The sequence below is a fragment of the Aethalodelphis obliquidens genome, unplaced genomic scaffold (assembly GCF_003676395.1).
Source record: "Aethalodelphis obliquidens isolate GAN/ISIS:26980383/991018 unplaced genomic scaffold, ASM367639v1 scaffold6, whole genome shotgun sequence".
NCBI lineage: Eukaryota > Metazoa > Chordata > Mammalia > Artiodactyla > Delphinidae > Aethalodelphis > Aethalodelphis obliquidens.
Genome location: NW_020837950.1, coordinates 66,981,293 through 66,988,876, shown reverse-complemented (window position 1 = coordinate 66,988,876; position 7,584 = coordinate 66,981,293). Strand labels below are relative to the sequence as shown.

Sequence of the window (7,584 nt, the reverse complement as noted above, 5' to 3'; positions counted from 1 at the left end):
ATTTTGCTAAGTACTGGTTACATTATGTTGAGCAAAGGAGACACAATCTTTGCTTTCATGGTGCTGAACCTTTAAGATGATGGCAATGGCTAAATGGGAGGAGGGAGATGGTATCAGAAGGCATTAAACAGATCAACCTTAGAACTCCAGGTGAAGTATGGCAGGAAGGGGAAATGTATGTGGAATGCTCTGAAATGGGACTGAACGAGGGCAGTGTTGCTGGAGGATAAGGAGGAAGAATAAGCAGGCAAGGTTCAGGTATACTTAAGGGCGAGCCTAAGCAGTTAGGATGTTTATGCATTGGACAATGGAAAGCTACTGAAAGATTTTAAGCAGAAGATTCATATTACATAATTTGCATTTTAAAAAAATAATTCACATGACTTACTGATTTTAATGGGATGTTTGTCACTACCAGTCTGAACTGGATTTTTCCAATACAAAATAAAAAAGCTTTGGTGTCAGTAAAGGGCAATTCAAAAGAACAGCCTTGCCAATGAAGTAAGGATTTAAATTGAAAACAAAACAAACAAAACAAAAACAAAAATGACAACCAAAGCTTATTTTAAAAATGTGTCCAATTGTATAAATGGAACATTATCTATATGCCTTGCCCTGATTTTAAATGACAATGAGTATATCTAGTGGACAAGATTAGGAAAAGCAATTAGAACTCCTTTCTTCCTTATTTTAATATATGTATATTTATTTATTCTTATTTATCACAAATAAGTTTAAATTTTATTGCCTTCTCTTTTTAAATGACTAAGTTCAACTGTCATGTTATAATATCCTAAAGATGCCTCAGACTGTGTTTTATGGGGTGATTTATAAAAGGCCCAGGGCTATCTCAGGCTTTTGAAAATATTCTGAAATGTTTATTAATGGCCTCATAAACTATGCTCATCCTGTTTTGCTGATGAATACTTGGCAGTTGGAAAAAAGGCACTCAGTTCATTACCACATGAGATCACAAAATATTCTGTAAGGATACACCTTACTAATTTCTGATATATATAAAACTATGAGTTTTAAAATGATCAACAAAGTTTAATGTATAAAGAGTGCACTAAAAATCACTTCAGTCTGGAACTGAGAAGCCATTATTTTCATATCCACAGGTTAAGATAATTGATAAAGGCAATCAGTGGCTATTTTCAAATACGTTTTCAGCATTTGTTTATTTAGAAAGTGAAAATCAAATTTCTATAACCATCCTCTTCTTTCAATAAACTGAAAAGCTGTTTCTTTAAATTTTGCTCAAAATAAGTCTATAGATATGTATAAATAGAAATAATACTTTGATACTTTATTTTTGTCCTATTGTTGGTTGCCTGGGTAGCTACATCACAGATAGGCAATTAATTAAGCAAAATAAATAATTTAGTTCATTTTTAATATTTTCAGTGGGTAGGCAATGTACTGTGGATCCAGCATTAAGCAAAATTATAGTGGGTTCCTCCCATATCACTGTCAGGTCTGTACCAAATGGAGCAGCAGCTTTGGAGAAGAGTTTTGAAAAGCTTTTCAATTAATTACAAAGTACTACCCAAATGATAGATATAATTAGAATCTCAGGAGACTGAGAAACACCATAAAAATAGTGATATGTTAATTAGAGTTCTTATAAGTGGTTTCTATTTTCAGTGACTAACTTCTACTTTGCGGATTTTGGACATACATAGTAAAATAGGGGAAAATGTAGGAGAAACAGTAAATAACCAATATTGCTTTATCTTGGATAACTAACATCTATCCAATTATCATAATCAATACATATTCTAAATTTAGCATTATCATAATTAAAATATATTCTAAATTTTCTGAGCAAACGCTTCCAAGAATCCTACCAGGTATTTGCAAATTATTAGTCTATTAGTATACTGGAATTGTTTTTTAAATATTCAGCATGTAATACCTGAAACTATTAGCTTGAAAATTAAACTTATTCATAATGCTTGTAAGCACAGGCTTTTAGTACTTAACAAAAAGGTAAGAAAGCTGTAAAGTTTCCAAATTGGAAAAACATAAATGGTTCAAGAGTCCTTCTGTCCATTTAGACATCTAAAATCCATGAAGCAGACACAACTAGCTCAGATTTTTTAAAAAATCTAGTCTCTTCAATTACATCTAGTTTTGTTCATTAAAGTAATCTAGAAATCATTTTACTTGTCTACCTAAAGATCAAGGGACATAATTAGGAAAGGAACCTTCACTTTATTTCTATTGGAAAAGAATGTCTTAAATTAGATGAAATAGATATCTTTTTCAAGTAAAGTATAATAAGAAAAATAGTATGTTATGTATGACAAAAAAACCCAAAATTTAAAGACTAAAAGATAAATAAAACTGGATAATTGAGCCAAAAATAAAGGACCAGAGACTATTTCATGGCTGTTTCCCCAGTGAAGAAAATTAGTGCTCCGAAGATGTAACTGAGTACAATAATTTCTTGTCAGGCTATTAGAAATATCTTCTCAAAGCGTTTAATTTTGTTTTATTTTGTGTCTACACTGAGACTCTTTCATTCATATTTGATGCTTTCCTCTTATTTACTCTTCCCTTTTTCTCCCTTTGTGCAATGCACTTTAGAGAATGTGTGTGTTAACTCAAAATGATTGACTTGGTGAAACTGTACTGGGCCATATTTTATGGATTTTGTTTTTTAATTTTATTGAAGTATAGTTGATTTACAATGTGTTAATTTCTGCTATATAGCAAAATGATTCAGTTATAAATATATATACATTTTTTCATATTCTTTTCCATTTTGGTTTATCACAGGATATTGAATATAATTTCCTGTGTTACACAGTAGGACCTTGTTGTTTATCCATTGTATATATAATAGTTTGCATCTGCTAACCCCAAATTCCCACTCAAACCCTCCCCTAGCCCACCTCCCCCTTGGCAACCACAAGTCTGTTCTCTATGTCTGTGAGTCTGTTTCTGTTTCATAGATAAGTTCATTTGTGTCATATTTTAGACTCCACATATAAGTGATATCATATGGTGTTTGTCTTTCTCTTTCTGACTTACTTCACTTAGTATGATAATCTCTAGATCCATCCATGTTGCTGCAAATGGCATTATTTCATTCTTTTTATGGCTAATATTCTATTGTATATATACCAGGTCTTTTTTATGCAGTCATCTGTCAGTGGACATTTAGGTTGTTTCCATGTCTTGGCTATTGTAAATAGTTGGATCATATTTTATGGAAGGTAGTGGAATGACTCATCTAGGGAAGATATACAGAAATCCCTTCAAGGGAAGGAGACTGGTGCAAGGAAAGCACTGAAAGCAATAGTGATGGAGAACAGAAGGAGGGAGTAACAAGATGAAGTGGGGACTATCAGCTAGGGCCAGAACATGCAGGGCCTGGGCACTACTCTATGAGCAATGAACAGTGCCTTTTAAATACAGCATTTAGGGTGACAGGATCAAACTTGTGATTTATAAGGTCTCATTCTTGGGGAGACATATCTTTTGGAGACCATGAAGCTATGCTTAGGAAAGGAGGCAATAGTAGAAATTAGAAGCATAGAGGGCTATTTCTGGACTAGTAGAGAGATATCAATGATTTGAATGGGGAGATAGAGAGAAGTTGGTATATTTTAGGCATATTGGACGTTATAACACCAGGATTTTTCAATGGGACAGAGCTTGTTGCAAAGGAGACTATGATTCTAAGCTATACGTAACAGCTTTCTGACAGTGGCCTTCCATGGATAGTAATAACTATGAGGACTCTGAAATTTGTGTTTCCAAGTCAAAACACTGTTCATAACCTCCAACTCCTGTATGTAACAGGTTACTCAACATCTATAGTTAGCTGTCTCACAGTTATCTTGAATTCATTTAATATATACTGAACTCGTGGTCTTTAACCCATTATTACCCCCCCCTTTTTTGGTGAGGATTAAATGATATTTATTTATTTTGTACTTAACATAGAGTGAATATGCCTTCCCCTTGATTTACTGTGACCAATACAGTTGTCCCTCTGTATCCCTGGGGATTTGTTCCAGGAGCCCGTTCAGATACCAGAATTCAAGGATGCTCAAGTCCCTTATATAGAATGTTGTAGTATTTGCATATAACCCACACACATCATCCTGTATACTTTTTTAAAATTTAAAGTATAGTTTATGTACAATATTATATGTTACAGATGTACAATACAGTGATCCACAATTTTTAAAGATTGTATTATATTTATTGCTCTTACAAAGTATTGGCTACATTCCCTTCATTGTACAATATATCCTTGTAGCTTATTTTATACACAGTAGTTTGCACCTTTTAATCCCCTACCTCTATCTTGTCCCTCTCAGCTTCCCTCTCCCCGCAGACTCACAGAACAAACCACTAGTTTGTTCTCTATATCTGTGAGTCTGCTTCTTTTTTGTTACATTCACTAGTTTGTTTTATTTCTTAGATTCCACATATAAATGATATCATACCTAAATGTAAGAACAGAAACCATAAAACTCCTAGAGGAAAACATAGGCAGAATACTCTTCGACATAAATTATAACAATATTATTTCCTTCTTAGTGATCCCTGTTTTAGTGCAATATTCCCTCTCCAAACTGCACCCGTCTTGACTGCCTTCACTTATATGAGAATAGGGAGAAGATCAAATTCTTTTTTTTTCTTTTTGCTATTAAAATTCTCAAGGCGGCTGGAGCCCAGCTGAGCCTCTGCAGCTGCCGCTGCGGGCGCCCACCAAGCACTTTGCAGACTCGCTTCCACCCTGCGGGCCAGTCCGCGCTGAGGGGCCCGGGCTCAGGGCGGCCGCATTCGGGGACAGGCCATGCAGTGAAGCCCCCCACCCCACCCCGTCCACCTTTGCCCAGAGCCGCGAGCAGCAGCCCAGTACGTCCAGCCGGCCCAGGGGCAGGAGCAGCGCTGGGGGCGGGGGAGGGTGGCCCAGCCGGGGGAATGGGAACCGGGCTCGAGCTGAAGGCGGAGGAAGCGGCACCGAAGTTTGCCTCTGACTCACTGGGAGCTGTGGCAGCACTGTTGCTGCCGCCGCCGCTGCTTCATTGCACGTTCATGAGGAAAATTTTCAGGAGTCAGCAGAAACATTGTGCCCAAAAAAGTGAGTCGCAGTTACCACCAAACCCTGGAGGAGACTCTCCCTGGAAAACTTCCTTTCGGTTTATTTTCTTGAAAAGACTCCAGGCTTCGGCTTGGAAAATCCAACCGCCAAAATTGAGCCCAGCAGCTGGAGCGGCAGTGAGATCCCTGCCGAAAATATGGAAAGGATGAGTGACTCAGCAGATAAGCCCATTGACAATGATGCAGAAGGGGTCTGGAGTCCCGACATTGAGCAGTGCTTCCAGGAAGCCTTGGCTATGTATCCACCGTGTGGGAGGAGGAAAATCATCTTATCAGATGAAGGTAAGATGTATGGTAGAAATGAATTTATAGCCAGATACGTCAGACCCATGACTGGGAAGACGAGGACCAGAAAACAGGTGTCTAGTCATATACAGTTCTTAGCAAGAAAGAAAGTTCGAGAAATTCAAGCCGCCATTAAGGTGTCACATTCTAGTCACATTCAGGTTCTTGCCAGAAGGAAATCTTGTGATTTTCGTTCCAAGCTAAAGGATCAGACTGCAAAGGATAAGGCTCAGCAGCACGTGGCCGCCATGTCCTCAGCCCAGATCGTATCAGCCACTGCCATTTACAGCAAGCTGGGGCTGCCAGGGATTCCACGCCCCACCTTCCCAGGGGCGTCGGGGTTCTGGTCGGGAATGATACAAACAGGACAGCCTGGATCCTCGCAAGACGTCAAGCCCTTCGTGCAGCAGGCCTACCCCATCCAGCCAAGGGTCATAGCCCCCATCCCAGGGTTTGAGCCTGCGTCAGCCCCAGCTCCCTCGGTCCCGGCCTAGCAGGGCCGCTCCATTGGCACAACCAAACTCCGCCTGGTGGACTTCTCAGCTTTCCTCAAACAGCAGCGAGACCCAGACTCGTACAACAAACACCTATTCGTGCACATTGGGCATGCCAACCATTCTTAAAGTGACCCATTGCTCTAATCAGTGGACATTCGTCAGATTTATGACAAATTTCCTGAAAAGAAAGGTGTCTTAAAGGAACTGTTTGGAAAGGGCCTTCAAAATGCCTTCTTCCTCGTAAAATTCTGGGCTGATTTAAACTGCGGTATTCAAGATGATGCCGGGACTTTTTACGGCGTGAGCAGTCAGTATGAGAGTTCTGAGAATGACAGTCACCTGTTCCACCAAAGTTTGCTTCTTTGGGAAGCAAGTAGTAGAAAAAGTAGAGAGGGAATATGCAAGGTTTGAGAATGGCCGATTTGTATACCAAATAAACCGGTCCCTGATGTGTGAATATATGATCAGTTTCATCCACAAGCTCAAACACTTACCAGAGAAATATATGATGAACAGTGTTTTGAAAAACTTCACAGTTTTATTGGTGGTAACAAACAGGGATACACAAGAAACTCTCCTGTGCATGGCCTGTGTATTTGAAGTTTCAAAGAGTGAACATGGAGCGCAGCATCACATTTACAGGCTTGTAAATGACTAGCCATGGTTATTTATATATATAGATATCTGTATATACACACACACTCTCTCCATGATTGAACGACTGACTGTAAACCTCACCACGCAGGGATGCTGCCCTGGCCCTGAGGTCACCCCAACTTTTCTAAATCCTGTTTGAGCGAAGTCATTTTTTCATGTGTTCATACTCTTTGTAGCTGTGAAGTTCTGGTACCGTTGTAAAAAGAGAAATCAAGTTGTTTCTGTGTGTTATTCAGATCCACAGCCCACAGTTCCTCAGAAAGTTGAACCTTAAGAACCCAAGTCTCTGTTTGCAGAGACCTGTTTCTCGTTGTGGTAGAAAAAAAAATTGACAGAGCATTTACCATTGGACATTTACTGCCTTTATACAAATGTATTAAGTGTTTTTTTTTTCAACGTAAAAATCTTGTTTTAAGATACAAGTAAAATTAATCTTTAAATATAAATGTAAATTAGTACACAAAACTAAGAATCTTTAGACTTATCTTTGTAACAAATTAGGGTGGAAGTTATGAAAGAACGTAATTCACTAAATTATTTTTTAAATGAAACTTTTCCTTCTTTTTGAAACCAACATTAAAATATAGCCTTAAAAAATGCTTGGTAGAAATATCCTAATGAGACAAATTTGTACATTTTTCCTCAAGGTTAAAACTAATCTCCTAATCCATTAAACTCTTGAAACAGCTATTGCAGAGGAAGAAAACTTCACCCCTTATCCTTAACATATATAGTATATTTAAAAAATATAAAATTGTATTGTAAAAAAAAAAAAATCCTCAAGGACACTTAGCATCAGGTACATTTCTTAGATGGGGCAAAAGGGAGTGGGAGCCTACCTAGGACATGCGCATGATTCATAGGAGGGAACATAAGATGCTGAAATTTAGTCTCCTTGTATGGACACTATCAAATTTCAATTTTTTTTCTGTAAAGTTGCTAAGGGATCACTGAAAGATGCTCATTGTATGATATTTTTTCATGTGTGATTATATTGAGTCTTTTCAATTAGTTAATA

The 7,584-nt window shown here is 37.9% G+C and overlaps 1 pseudogene; it reads left to right on the top strand.

Moving 5' to 3' along the window:
- Positions 1-5,075: 5,075 nt before the first annotated feature.
- On the top strand, positions 5,076-6,567 carry LOC113618737 (transcriptional enhancer factor TEF-1 pseudogene; annotated as a pseudogene).
- The last annotated feature ends 1,017 nt before the right edge of the window (positions 6,568-7,584 follow it).